Raw genomic sequence first — 15,601 nt, 5'->3', positions numbered from 1 at the left:
TGAAAGGCTAGCTTCAGGAAATGGTGGAATGAAAATGTAACTTGATTCACTTAGGTATTTATTATTATTCATTGATGAAGGGATCTATATTGCCATAGCGACAAAATACCATATGCTATTTCTTCATAAATTTGAAAATATAGTGTTCTTACATGAAATTAAAACCAGAGTCCAGGAGCACAAAGAACATTGAAGCACTTAATTTATAATAGGAGATAGATCATTTTCTGACTAATTGGGTTTGTCTCCAACTTAAATGATAATTGAAAGGGATATTTAACACTTTCATGTAGTGAATAAGTTTAGTGAAAGCCTTTTACTGAAAGTCATTTGAAACAACAGAGAGATGTCTGCATGCATTTGGATCTGGATGCAGCAATCCTGAGTTGCTAACCTCTGCACATGCTGGAAGCCCTCTGATCTGAATGCCTCTTGTTACCAAAACTGAGCCCAAGTACAAATTTAAGGTAGTAGAGGTGGGAGCCAAAATCAGAGTGAAAGTAATCTGTGATCTTTCAGCTAGTGGACAGCATTTGCATTTAGTTTTTCAGTATCCCATTTGAATTCAGACAGCAGATGGAACTGAGCTTTTAATGGTAACTCAAAATGTCTTTTTATTAGTAGCAGACTTCTTGCAGCTCTCATAAAATTATCAAAGCAAGGGGACTGAATAAGAATCTCTGCTGCTGCTTATTCTTTTAAAGTCTAGAGCTGAAACTCTGCTGCCTGTGTTAGAAATCACATCAAGCTTTAAGAATTTAGGGGGTTTCAGGAAGGGATAAAAAAAGGCAATTTTAATTAAAAATTTTGCACCTAGCCTGCTCCTACTGATGTCACTGGAAGTTTCCAGACTCAAGAGTGACATAATGTGTACAAAGACACTATGCAGACTATCTGTTCTAAGTGAATTTTCCCAAATGACTGGGCCTCTCATCTGATGTACATTTTTAATTTTCAGTGATGGGAATAGACCCCTTGTTCTTTTCTCTGCTGATTTGACAAGGGTAGAAAATTTATATTATATATCGAGTGTCATATTGAAAATTCAGAATTTAGTTCTGTAAATGAATAATTATGTCAATACCAAGAGAATTAAGGAGATATATGTGACACATATTTCTTGATAGATTTTTAAGTCTTTAACAATAAAAAGACATTTCACTGCTATTTTAGTTCTAGCAATTAAAAGTTCTCCAAAATTTTATGCATTCATTCTCCTCTCATTTTTCCAGTTCTCCAAATCTTTTCCACATTTCAGAATATAGTGGTGAGCTTAGCATATAAGGCATTATATGGCAATTTAAGGCAAGTGGCCTAAAATTGAATGACACTGCTGATTTTGACTGATGAAATTGCCAGCTGCAGATTGCTATTACCTACAGTGGAGACACTGGTTGTACAGTATTTTCACCTGATTAAGGAGAGAAGTTCCTGTTTCGGCTGCTAGCCAACCACCAAGGAATATCTGGCTGTCAGGGAAAAAGAAATGTATACTGTATGCATTGTTAAACTGGTAATTGCTAGTATTTTTTGCAATGGACTCCAAAAGCATGGAAAAGATGGGGCAGGGAGAGGGGAGAAAAGAGGAGAAGATTCCTCCTGATTGACAGCTACATCACCATGTAGATTTGAGGGCTAAAGTTGTGATATAAATTTATTATTGGACAAAGACTTCCAAAACTTTCAGTAAATGTTTCAAAGAATCTGAAAGAAATTAGGCACACACAGCTGAAGTGAAGCAGAAATCAAGTGTTCAATTGTTTTAGATCAAGAAAATCTATTTACTAAATAAAAAACATGTAAACATGCCTGGTTTAGGCGCCAAAACAATGCAAACCCCTGTTTAAAGATCCAATGCTCGCTTTTCTTTTCTTCCAAAGACAAAGTTGTTTTAAAAAATTTAATTTCCCTAGAAACTTCTAGTCCTGCCCTTGCTTGTTTTCTTCTCTGTTTGCTATGGTTTGAGCTCCTTTTTGCCTAACTCACATCTCCATCCTTATTATCAAACATAGACTGCAGCAAGCACGAGCCAGGGCTGTTCCTGTCAGCCCTAGGTATTGGAAGTGTAATGGCTTAGGTCCAGCTTGAGCCATCGGGCTTCTGGAATCCTGGGTCCTCTTCAGTGACAACTTTCAGAGAGGGATCATAGAATCACAGATTCACAGAATGTTAGGTGTTGGAAAGAACCTCTGGAGATCATCAAGCCCAACAGCCCTGCCAGAGCAGGATCACCTAGAGCAGGTGACACAGAAACATGTCCAGACAGGCCTTGAAAGTCACTGGAGAAGGAGACTCCACAACCATTCTGGGCAGCCTGTTCCAGTGCTCTGTCACTCTTTTAGTAAAGAAGTTTTTTCTCATGTTGAGATGGAACTTCCTGTGTTCCCATTTGTATCCATTACCCCTCATCCTATCACGGGGCACCATGGAAAAGAGACTGGCCCCTTCTTCTTGGCATCCACCCTTCAAATATTTGTAAACATTCATAAGATGGACAAACTGAGGGTAGCCTGCAGCCTGTGATAGCATTCAGCCTGCAACAACAGCAATAAATCACTTCAAAAATTGCTGCAGAAGGTAATTCGAGCCACTAGGTCCTTGCATATACAACGTTCTCTCACCCTTGTACTCATGAAAGCAAGCCATGTGTGCTGCTAAGGTATCTGTATGACTAAATGTGAGCACCTACTCTCAGGATGCAATCTCCAGTCACAGACTCCAGATGGACAGAGACCAAGATTATGGCCCTGGAGATGGCTGTGAGATGCCCTTGCCCTTATTTTTACCTTTTTAATATATATTAACTGATTCAAGCAGCACCTGCTCTGACCCCTCTCCATGTTGCACATCCCTTCACCCAATGAAGGACGCCTAGTCCCAAAACTGGGGAAAGAATCCAGCTCCTGAAATACTGCTGCAGCAGTATTTTTTAATATTTTTTTTTGCAGTGGGAGACTAACTACATCTTTTACATTACAGCTGACTCCTACAGCAATTGCCACAAGACTACTCAGGCTCAGATCTGCTTGAAACCTTTGAGCTTTATTACCAGCAGCTGCAGGGTTGATCTTTTACTGAAATGTTAAAACATCTGAGACACTGAGGGAAGAAAGAGATCCTACCCAGGGAATTTCAGAATATGTTTGATCTCCTGAGAAAAAAATCTTTTATAAAAGATTAGGCCAAAAAGGAGAATGAGAAAAGTAAGAACGTCAGGAACAAATACAACAATACCAAACCATCTCTTAAATACAGATACATCTACATTGAAATCCAGTCAGCATGACTTACAAACATAACATGCCCACATACTGTTTCTAGCATACCAGCCTTCCAAAATAAGGGCCTAAGTTTCCTACAAAGTGAACGAAGACAGAGAGATAAAAGGACTCCGAAGGGAGATCCTGTAACCCTAAATGTCAGCCCTTAAGCTAGATGATCTATCAGATCCATTACAGAGCCTGCTCCTCTCAATTTTTTCTTCCTAAAACTAAATAACAGGTAAGTGGAGACAGGTAAGTGGATCACAGAGCCAAGTGTGGGAAGAAATAGTAGTGGAAATTAAGAAAGTAAAAGCTCTGTTTCTTCTATACTTATTTCCTATTAAACTTGGCCTTCTCCTACTAAAGATGACTCAATATCTTTTCTATTTTATTTGGCACTCTGGCTAGAGTTCATCAAATGTGTGTTCAAAACCAAGTGGCAACACACGTGCTTAGTGTAGGATAACTAAAAAATGGATCTCAACAGAATTAACACCAAATGCCTAAGATGCCCATGGGGGATACTCCCAGGTAGAAAAACTATGTCGTGTTATGGAAACTCCTCAGTTACATGCATGTAGTGTATGTGAGGTGCTGGGAAGTAGTAATAAGGGAACTGCATTAAAACAGTAGGACTTCATATTTAAAAATTTAAATGGGCAGTTTGGGCAACTTAAGAATAATTTTGTTTATATACTTTCTCATTGACTAATTCTGTTTCACCATCCTCAAAGATCATTAACAGTTTTCAAATTGATATTGACCAACCTTGATTTTTTGGCTCAGCCCTGCTCTCAACTTGAAGAGTAAATACTAGATTATTTCCCCAAACCCCCCCAAAAAAAATATTGTAAATGCCAAACTAAGATTGATTGAGTGCAATTCAGATGAATGTATTCGAACTGTGGAATTCAACAGCTAAGAAAGCTATTGAATAATGTGGGTTTGGAATACGAATAACTCAGTGGTCTGTTTATATGACCTTGAAGAACAGACTAGACTAGACTAGACTAGAATTATTTCAGTTGGAAAAGACTTGCAACAACCATCTAGTCGGACTGCCTGAGAACATCAGGGCTGACCAGAAGTTAAAGCATATTATTAAGGGCATTGTCCAAATGCCTGTTAACACCAACAAACTTGGGGCATTGCCCACCTCTCTAGGAAGCCTGTTCCAGTGTTTGACCACCATCTCAGTAAAGAAATGCTTCCTAACATCAAGTCTGAATGTTCCCTGATGCAACTGAGAACTATTCCCACAGTTAATCATAGAATCATAGAATCATCAAAGTTGGAAAAGACCTTCAAGATCATCAAGTCCAACCATCTGGCCCACAACACCTAACCACTAAACCATCTCCTGAAACACCATGTCCACCTGTTTCTTAACACCTCCAGGGATGGCTGCCTCTGGGCAGCCTGTTCCAATGCCTCCCCACTCTTTCTGTGAATAAATTTTTCCTAATGTCCAATCTGAACCTCCCCTGGTGCAACTTGACCCCATGTTGCAGCTTATTTCTTTTGCCATTTCAAAGGTGGAACATGTTCTGCTAAACTTCATCTAGGTTCTTGTTGCATGAAATTTTTGAGCTTCCTACATGTCTGCATATCTACTCTTTATACACCTGCATGCAGAAATATCTACAGGGTAGCAAGTGTATATTTAGACCTCTGAGCAAATTATGCAATTTTAACATGTGTAGGATGCCTGAAAACAAAGGGTTTAAACAGAATACTGACTTCAATAGAAAAGAGAGAATTAGGCAGAGTGAGTTCTAGAGAGTTAGCAGACTGTTAGTAGTGGGTCATTTTACTCATTTTGAAATGTAACTAAACCCTCAAAAAAACAGGTCAAATAAAATTTTGAAATAAGATGTCCTTCCAAGCAAATAATTAAAAAAGCCTTTTGGGCATTGCTTGACAATGGTTCCCTATTTTCTTCACTTGCTTTTTTTAGCTTTTGAAACTTGCCAGTGAAAGTAGCACTTTGAGGAATTTCTCACAAAACCCAATAGAAATTTAAAAATGAGAATGTAATTAAGGGGTGCATAAATATCAAGTAGAAAGAGAGAAAGAGCCACAATTATTATATTTTCCTTCACCCATTGATTATGTCATCAAAGATAATTTCTGTTTACTTTCTTCACTTCTATGAAACATTCGAAAATGGAGTTTCTTGATTGTGTCTAATACATAATGCCATAAGAAGCATTACTGTGACTTCTCTATTGCACTTCAGAATGATTTTGAAGAAGCTAATTTATTTTTCTGATAACTAAGAATTCCCCAGAGAGATACAATTGGATTGCTGAAGGTCAGTTGTTGCCTCTTTTATCCAGATATTTGGCAGTTTCAATGATTCAAAAGGCAATCCTACTTCCATTACTTTGGGGGCATAATCAGTTAGGCAGAGTGTTATCAAAACAGATTTTAAACAAATTTCCATCTCTCTTTGTATTTAAACAGATTTAAACATGCTTTGTATAGAACAGCTACCCAACCAATGTCTGAGAATCTGGGTTTATGTCAAGCCTCATTGATCTTCCACTCAATGTTCAAATTCAATTTAAAAAAATAATTTTGTTTAAACTGCTGCCTAACAATTAAATCTAAACATTTGTCTTAAAAGGTTATGTTAGATACCCACCCAGAAAGTCTTGCAGAGCCTTAAGCAATTGAAGTTGACCAGAACAAATGGTTTCCAAGTAGTAAGAGATGTACTAATATCTTATTTACCTGCTGCAGAATGAAACAGTGATGTATCTTGGATGACTCATGCAAGTCAGGCCTGAATAAAACAGCCAAAAAACCAAAAGAACCTCTGATGTGAGCAGTGCTAGAAAAGCCCTGGGTATGATTTTTTTATTGGCTGATTTCTTGGTGCTTTTTGTTTGTTTGTTTGTTTTTGTTGTTGTGATTGGTTTTGGGGGGTTTTTTGGTAGTAGTAACTGTTTCATTTGAAAAACTCTGATTTGATTTTAAAGTGGTGGAGCACATTTCTTGAAACTCCATATAAGGCTGTTAAAGAATCTATGCTTCTGTATCCTTATAATTCTCACTATGAAAGCATCTCAACGTACTCACAACACTGTTTTAATCAGATCCCTTCAAAATCAACTGCATGTTTCAGCAGAAACTGGATGAAAATGACACATTCATAGATTTCTACAATTTATTCCATACTAGTAGAAAAACCACAATTTATTCCATACTAGTAGCAAAACCAAAGAAATCAAGAAGGTTTTCCTGATGCAAAGATGCAGATAGAAAGTCAATGTGCTGAATCAGTCAAAAATGAGACAAAATAAGCCAGTGTGTAGCTGAACACAGAATTTTTATTTTGCTACAGTATTCGACAACATAATCTCACTGACACCAGTTCCTAAAGTCTGTGTGTTTCTGGATGTTAGCACTAGGCTCATTTTTGCTCCAAAACAGTTAGAAATATGATCCTATTTGTGCCTGGGTTTAAGCCATGTATCCCCTCTTCTCAGAGCACTCCAAACAGAAAAATAAATCCTTCAGATTCTCCTTTCTCTTCGTTATCTCTGAAAATTTCATAAGGCTTCATATTAGTTATTGCCTTAAGGCTATCAGCTTCCTTACCCATTCAAAAAAATCATCTCATACCCTCAGCTAAAAGTCTTATTAAACATAATGAAGCAGAAATCAATCCCTTTATGAAGTATTGAGATATTTTTCACAAAAAAACCCACCATACCTCATGGTATTGTGCCAAATAATACATATAACTGTTACTTCACCATTTCCGTTTCTTGTGCAGTCATGGAATAATGTATGTCAGAATAAGCCCCTGAAGACCATCAAATCCAAAAGTGGACACAGCTCCAGATGTGGTCTGACAAACTTCAAGCAGAGGGGAATAATCACTTTCTTAGCTCTGTTGTTCATTCTCTCACGAGCATTGCCCAACATGAATAGCCTTCATTGCCATAAAGCCATGGTGCTGACTCATGTTCTCTTTGCAGTCTGTGAGGAACCACAGGTTCTTCTCACCAAAACTGTGCTCTAACCAGTCAGTTCCCAGCCTGCAGTGCTCAGTGAAGTTGCTCTCCACCAGATCCAAGACTTTGTGTTCATCTTTAACAAACTTCTTGAGGTTCTTAGCCTATTCCCCCAGCTTGTCAAGGTTCTTACAGATGGCAGATGTTCTCACCAGCCATTCGCCCCCATTTTGTCTCCTCCATTAATTTGTTGAAGGTACATTCCTTCCCACAGTCCAGATTGGTAATAAAGACATTAAAGACTGTTAGGCCTCATATCAATCCCAGTCAATACTGTATTTCAGTAGCAACCAGTTAGACTTTAAACCATTGAACAGTAAATCCTTGAGCTCCTTGGTCTAGTTTTTCAACAGCTTGAAGTCTAGCCCATTCACTCCACAGTCTATAATCTGAGTACTCGGATGCTATGGGACACCATTTCAAAGCCGAGGTAACTGGTGTGCTCTGCTCTCCTCTTACCCAGATAGCCATTTATTTCATCACAGAAAGCAGCCATGCTGATTAGACATTATTTGTACCAGGAAAATCCATGTATGCTGCTCCCAGTCACCTTCTTGTTCTTCATTTGCTTGGAATTAGCTTCCATGAAGACCGTCCCCACAAATGTCACAGGAACTGGAGTGAGGCTGACCCTCCTGTAGTTACTTGGCTCCTCCTTCATGTTCTCTTCCTGATTGCCAAATCCTTTGGAAAAAAACCTTACTGACAGGCCTCACAGTAATACTGACAAGACCTGAGATTCAGCCTGTTCACTTTCCCTGGCTTGTCTATTTCCAGTTTGCTCTGGGTCATTCCTCCTCTGCTGCACATTTCTCTCTGCCTCACTGCGCTACTAGGCACAGACATCTGAGATTTACAATAAAGACTAAGACTTACTTGCCAGAACAGAGCAAGGCAAAGAAGATACTGAGTGCCTCCACCTTTCCATGTCATTGTTCATCAAGCTGTACACCCTATTCAGTAGCAGACCTCAATTTCCATGGTTTTCTCTTGCTGCCAAAATACCAAATAGGACCTTTCTATTTGTACTCAACATTCTTTACTAATTTCAGCTGCAGCTGAGAGTTGATTTTCCCGATACCATCTTTGCCTGCCTGCTCAGCTCAGTCAGAACCTACCCTACCAGTCAAGCTGGTTTTCTGCTCAGCTGTCTGAACAACAGGGTGAACTGCTCTTGTACTTTGAGGAGGTTGTTCCTGAAGATAAACCAGCAATCTTTGGCCCCTTTAAGCCTCCTGACAGCTTTCTAATGACTATTAGTTCCCTGAAACAGCTTTCTTGAAGTTCACTCTCTTTAAATCAATAGTCATCATTCTACAAGCTTCTTTCCTTCCTTTCCTCACATTCTTCAAGTCCACCATCTCATGATCATTGCAGCAAAGACTACCACTCTCAACTGCATCTCCTCAAGCAGATCCAGCAGAGCACATTTCTGTCAATCCATCCAGCATCCCTGCCACAAAATTGTCTGTAGAGCCCTATTGACATGCTTCATCCTTCCTTCCAACAATAGATAACTCAGAAGAAACAGGGTTGCAAACTTGATTTACCTTTGTTTTTCTAATTCAAATATGTTTGAAGTTGCCTTTAGCTTTTTTTATGCAACAGAATCTAAAATGGAGTATGAGATTTCTTCATTTAATTCTTTAGCTTACATACTTTCATGTAATGTCAGTTTGGGAGATAGAGTTCAGGTCAATCAAAAATTACATTTGATGAAGTAATTCCTGGAAGTGAAAGTCTACATTACATGGTGTTAATGAGAAATCAAATGAGGTGAGTAGAATGATACCTTGCAGCCTTGGAAGTCAATTACTTGGAGGACACAGAGAAATGATTTAGTTAAAAAAAGAATCCTTTTGGCCTTCCAGCAGTATTCAAGCCCAAATTCAAGTGGAATTAAGAAAAAATTAAAATTATTATTATTTTTTAATATCAGCATTCCTCTATTTTTGCCAAAATCTAAAGAAAAGCTATCAATTGTTTATGAAAAATGCTGTGTTTATCTAGCTTGTTTCTGGTGCAAATGAAGCCAGGCAGAAGTCCAAGGAAAAGGCTCTCAAGTGTTCTCTCACAATCTGCTGCATTGTTGAGTGCTTATTCCCACTAAGTTATAGTTAAATCTATATCCTAACAGTTATAGATTTAAAGGGAAAAGAAGGTCAAGAAACATAGTTCTCACGAGCAAGACACCAACTTACTTGTACTGCCCATTTGCATCTACACACATTTCATTGCACATTTGGCATTGGACTCATACTGTTGACTTATTTCTCACACAGAACTCTGTGGATGCACCTTGGATCAAAGTATAAAGGCCATTTCCATTTCTCCTTGGGTGTGGGCTTTCATGAGAGTTCCTTTTTTCTTCTTTCAGAAAAAAAGCTTAGTGCAGATTATCCCTTTGCTTAATTTATGGGCTTTGGTCTTAGCTTTTGTGAAACTGAAATTTCATCTCAACCACAGCATCCCTCATATACCATCATAATCAGAGATGTACTGCTTTAATGTTCTGTTGATACTGGAAAAAAGAAAACAACGACCTATGTGTTAATCAGTTAGCTCAGAGAAGCTACCAAGATGGAAAGTCTGGGACTTAATAGGGACACCAGGTTACATATTCTACCCGTACCTTATGCTAATTATGGGCTCAAATAAATGTTGTTTTACATGCTAGTAGCCTCCTAATGCCTTCAATTTAGTTGGGCAGGACTCTCAAATATATGGTTTTTGTTTCAATTCAGGTGAACTAGAGCATTAGAAACTGATCAGTGAGTTGTGTACATGGTGCTGAGTGATTCATTATGTTATTTTCTTCTTTCTCAAGATACTCTCGTGACACATTCCCTTTTTTCTTTTTTCATTTTTTTAAAATAATATAGTGAGTCGAGCCATTATCCATGTCATTACAATAAGAAACCTTCTCATAAACATGCAAATTGGATCTTTTCAACATGCAAGCTGTGCCTTTTCAGATAGTTCAGCAGTGTATCTACCTGCACTGTAACTATGAAATTGAAGCACACTTCTAAATAAGTACAGCTGTGAGATCCTCCACTCTCAGCCCCTGCACTTACAATGGGAATGCCCAGAGTCTAAATTCTTGTCCAAGTCACTGGTTCCTTAAGCCTTTTCAGAGGTGAACATTTTGCTCTGAGAATATATTATCTTCAAGTTATTACTTGAAATATTATCTAGCAGTGAAGCTAACAGAGATTTTGTCAGGTAAGACTGATACCATCAGCCTGAAAGCACAGTCACAGAGGCAGTACTGCACAGATACAGAGTTGAAACTGCATGAGTTTCCACAGCAATAGGACCTGTCAATCTGTCATATGTCAGCTGCTCTGATTAAAGATTCTCGGAGCAGGTGCCTGCAAATGCAGCAAAGGTTCCCTAGAAGGCAATGATGCAAAAATAAAAACTTGAGTGATGTGTCCATCACACCAAGGTCAAGGGCAAAAAGTTTATTCTAGAAGCTTGTTTATCTGCATGTTTTTATTAATCACATGACTTGTTGGTAGAAGTTGCCCAAAAGGTCTCTTTTAACTCCCTATTTCCTCAGAAAATACATGTAATGTATGTCATTAATAGACACTAGAGGTCCTTCATCTGCAACCTTTGTTTTACATAAAAAAAAAATAGTCTGGAAAAAGACAAAGAACATGTTCACTGTATTAAAATGTGGTAAAACTTATTTTCTGCTCTTTTTCTCAGTTTTCAGAAATTTGTCTGTAAGAGGAGTATATTTTGTCTCCTCTCCAAAAGAGATCTTCTACCAGTAGTCTTGAGAGAGACCTTCAGTGAAAATAATTCCTGGAAACTCTGGCTTTAAATCACAGAGCTCTGTGGATGACTTGCAATAAATAGCAAGAAGATCAAAGGAGAATTAGAGGCTGCCTGTGAAGAGCATGAACAGGAATGATAAAATGAAAGGAGCTAGTCTTAACTTAGATATGTTCCCACTTCGAAAACAATAAAGGAATAAGCCCTTCACCTTATTCATATTTGTTGGATTCAATGCCTAAAAGAAGAGTTCTTTGTATTCCTGTGTTACTATTGCTCTGTTGTCCTATACACCAGATAGGAAGAGATTCCTCCAGAGCATTTCATGCTCATGGATGAGTAGATTATATATCCTAAACTCAAAGAATAGGCTTCAGGAATTTTAAATGTTCTGTTAAACACAGTAACACCTTAAGATTTAGAAAAATACACACGTGTAGTGAAGTAGAAAACCAGATCTTCTCTCAGATTATTACTTGTCTCCTGGACTTTTCCTCTTACTTCCTTACACAGCTGGGTTTGTTCCAGTTTCCTCTAAGGCACATTTTGCCAAGGTGAAATAGTAAATGACACCTTTGCTCTTTAGATTGATGAACACTGAGTAGCATCTTCCCTTCTTTTCTTGTCTGCAGAATTAGAAAAATGCTTATTTTAAGGTCTTATTTATCTTTTAATCTACAGGTTCTTAGTTGTGTTCTTCAGGACTTGATTCACAGTAAAATGGGTTTGAGTGTAGACCTGAGTACTATGAGATGTGCTGTCATGCATTGCTGTTAAATTTAGGTGAGTAGCACATTATATTTCATCCTCTGACTTACCAGTTCATGGTTAGAGTCTCCTACTACGTGTGGCAAAATTAGGTACCAGGATCTGAGAGGTCATGACTGTAGGCAGTCTAGGATTAGTGGCTAGGGTAAGCATAAAATCAGTCTCATCACCTGAAGCTGCCACCTGGCCCACATGACCAGGTTTCCTTTTGGTGGAAAATGGAGTGCAGGAAAGAAAAGAAGAAGGGAAGAAAAAGGGTGAGGATGAGATGTGATCAAGGCAGAAACCCAGGCAAAATTCTAACAAGGCCCAAGGTAAGCATATCTACAATACCTGATTGAGCACTTCTCTTATGGGTTCTATTGTAATTTCTACATAACTTCCATTTAAGGATCAAAAAATGTGCAACCATATCTCCTCCTTAGTGAAATGGGAAGCTGGAACACAATGTAGTTAAGCGATTCCTTATCATGGAGCCATTTATCTTTATTGCTAAGATCAAAGATAGTAAAGTAGTGGGATATCTAAGTCTGAAAAGTAATGAAGAAATTATGAGTTCACAGAAATCAATAATAATTTTTCCTTTCACTTCAGCAACTGAGAAAAGAGTCAGGATTTCAGCTCAACTCTTTGCCTAACCAGCTTCTGCTTTGAATCATGATGGAGCCTCATTCCTCTAATGAGGGCTGAGAGAGCTCCTCCAAACAAACACAATAACCCCACTCAAATGCTGTGTTTTAAATGGCATAACAATCAGAGCATGCAAAGAAATTCTGCTAAAGCTCATCCAAGCCTTGAGCCGTTTCACTGCACTTAGGCCTTGCAACTCATAAAATTCAATTGCTAGGAAATGTAAACTCTGCCTGACGTAAGACTATTAAGGTGAATAAGGACTGTCAAATACAGTTAAACTTGAGTCTGTAGTGATAAGAACTTAAAATAAGCCAAACAGCAATAATAGAGGTCCATCCAACTCCACAGTCTGTCTTGAAAGGTGGCTGATGCTTGGGAAATGAGCGTGCACAGTGTGCATGTTCCCTGGTACCTCCATATCTGTTCACTCAATTCCCGCTTAGATTTTGGCTAAACCAGCTCATGCTAAGGCCTGATGTACTCTGGAAACAGCATCATTAAGTCAAAGTAAGAGCACTATGTAAGCAGGGTAGGTAGCCAAGAAGAGCTAAAGGACCATTATGCAGCTGTGATCACCTGCCAATTACTGTCTAGAGCAGCCATTATCTTTTGTCTGGCAGTTTCCTCAGAAACCACTAACTTATGGAAATGGTATAAACCAATCCTCCAAGATGGATGGTATGAAACATCAGCTTACTCAAAAAAACTTTTGAAGCAGATCCAACAGCAGCTAGACGGCTTCCCATCACGACACATGGGGTGTCCACATGCACAGGGAGGGAGATGGATGAGCACTCTTACTGTTGGCTACGTAACTAAACCTTTTATTTTGATCATAGGTGCACAATATTAAGAGTTACGGGTTACAGGTTATGAAATCTTAGGACTTGAATGGTGAATCAGTGGATTAATGTGACAGGATAGCTTGGGAAATAGGAGATTGAGCCCCTGTTGTCTTGTTTATTACATTTCTCAATGAGCTGATGGACCCTGGCATATCTCCTGTTGAGCTTTAAGCATTTGCTTCCTAGACCAGACACTGCATCCACATAATCGTCTTTAACAGATGCTGTGGGATGTGAACCCATTTTGGCCTCCACAATATCCTGTGACAATGAATTAGGCAGTTTAATTATTTATAATGTGAAAATAATCTCTCTGGAGGGAAAGCAATAGTTTGAGTGAATTGTAAGGTAGCTTCCTCAGTCAGGCGTGCTGTGGATCACGTTGCAATGCCCAGGCCATGGCAAATTCGCCAGGGAGTGAGACCGAGAGCGAAGGATACGCATCAGTAATGATCCAGTCCCACTTTCTTCCTATTAGTGGCTCACTGAAGTGTGATGGGAACCACATCTTGGGTATCCCAACAGGAGCTCTGCCACAAGGAGGAACAGGGGCAGACATCTCAGGAACAGCTCTCAGCCCACAACTGTGGTTATGTCATTGACAGTGACTTCAAGGCTGCTGCTCAGCAAATTGTTCCACTAGGCAGCTCAAGAAAATTATCTGAGGATCTCTTTGGTTTTGTAAACAGAAACATGACCTGGTAGAGTAATAACAGGTCATTTCTTCTTTATTATAAGTTTGAGAGAAAGTGCTACAGCTTGAAGAGGCATTTCCTGGTAGATGTTTCAGAGAATGAAAAAGTAACAGATAGGTTATGTTACTGTTCTTTGTATGCTGACAGCCACAGAGAAGATTTATAAATGAACAAAAAGTATTTCGATCTTTTTACTGCCCCTCATGCAGTAGGAGTTGAAGGCTTAGGAGATAATAGTATCAGGAGCCTATAAAATAGAGAAAAAAATGTCGAAAAGAAGGTAAGTCAGAAAGTAAATGTTTCTTCACATCACCTTTCAATTCTTGCTACAATTAGGTAGCTACGTGACTTACATTCAGAATCTTAACAATTTAAAAGTTTTTCAGTGTGACGTTGTAAGATTCATAAAAAACTCTATGTAATATTACTGTGAAAAAAAACAACAACCAAACATACAAAACCAAAACTTCAACTTTGGAAAAGATAGATAAGCAAATTTGTGATTGCTAATTAAATTAGGATCATGCCAGAAATTTATAAAGGATTGTCCTGATCCTTCCTCCCTACTGGGAGCTGGTGTTTACTATTTTGTCAGAGAACCAGAATTTAATTTAGTCAGCCAGGCTTTTTTTTGGTAAGACAAATTTTGCAAGTTGAATCTGTTGTCATTGGGTTTTTTAAATCTCTAGGATTCTGTGTGATGATCCTGTCTTCTCCCTCTCAGACCAACTGCCAAGCACATACAACCCGTTTTACCCCTGTGACTCTGTGGAATTGCATAGCTGTCATCATCTGGACAGAATCTGCAGCAAAGCTTTGCAGTTGCTGCCCAAATGACTTGGGCACAGGTACAAAGGAAAAGAAAAAGAAGAGGGCCAAGGCAAGTAGTAGATATCACTGACAAAAATTCCCCTGGCATTGAGGTTTAGATTTTTGTACTTTGGTCCCAAGTTCTGGTTTGGTTATTTTTTTGGTTCATTTTTTTTTTTCCTTGCCACCAGCAGGTCTGACTGTCTGCTCTTATGTCTCCAATTCTCTGCATATCTGAGACTGTTCAGAGCTTGTTTAATCATTTGTAGGTCCTTAGATGCTTGATGGGTAGACAGGAGGTCATAACACCATCAAAGAGATTCACAGAAATACACAGAAAAAGCAAACAATCTATTCAAGCCAATAAAATGTCAACATCTGACCCACAACTAGCAAGCAGACATAGTTCATTTAAATTGTTACTTAGTTCTGTAACAGCAAAATATTCAACCCATATCAACTGCAAACCCAAACATTCAGCAAGGGCAAAACGATTCATGTAGATTAAGAGCTTCCTTCAAATTCCTGCCAAATTTTTAAAAACAAGCACAACAAGATTTCAAATACATGTGGCAGAGTTGTACTACTCAGAGCAAAAAAATCTACTAGATTCCAGAAGCCACCACAATGTCTCATGTGCCTGAACTGATCTTAGAAATTGGGTGTCCTGATACATGATGAGTCTCATAAACCAACAAAACTACTGCAAGTTTTGGAGCCAGCAAATAGCCAGCCCGTATCCATAAAAAAAATCTGACCTCACCTCAACTTTTTTC

This window comes from Chaetura pelagica, unplaced genomic scaffold (assembly GCF_000747805.2).
Source record: "Chaetura pelagica isolate M959 unplaced genomic scaffold, ChaPel_1.0 scaffold106, whole genome shotgun sequence".
Taxonomy (NCBI): domain Eukaryota; kingdom Metazoa; phylum Chordata; class Aves; order Apodiformes; family Apodidae; genus Chaetura; species Chaetura pelagica.
The sequence above is the reverse complement of the archived record's forward strand: the minus strand, read 5'-3'. Positions refer to the sequence as shown.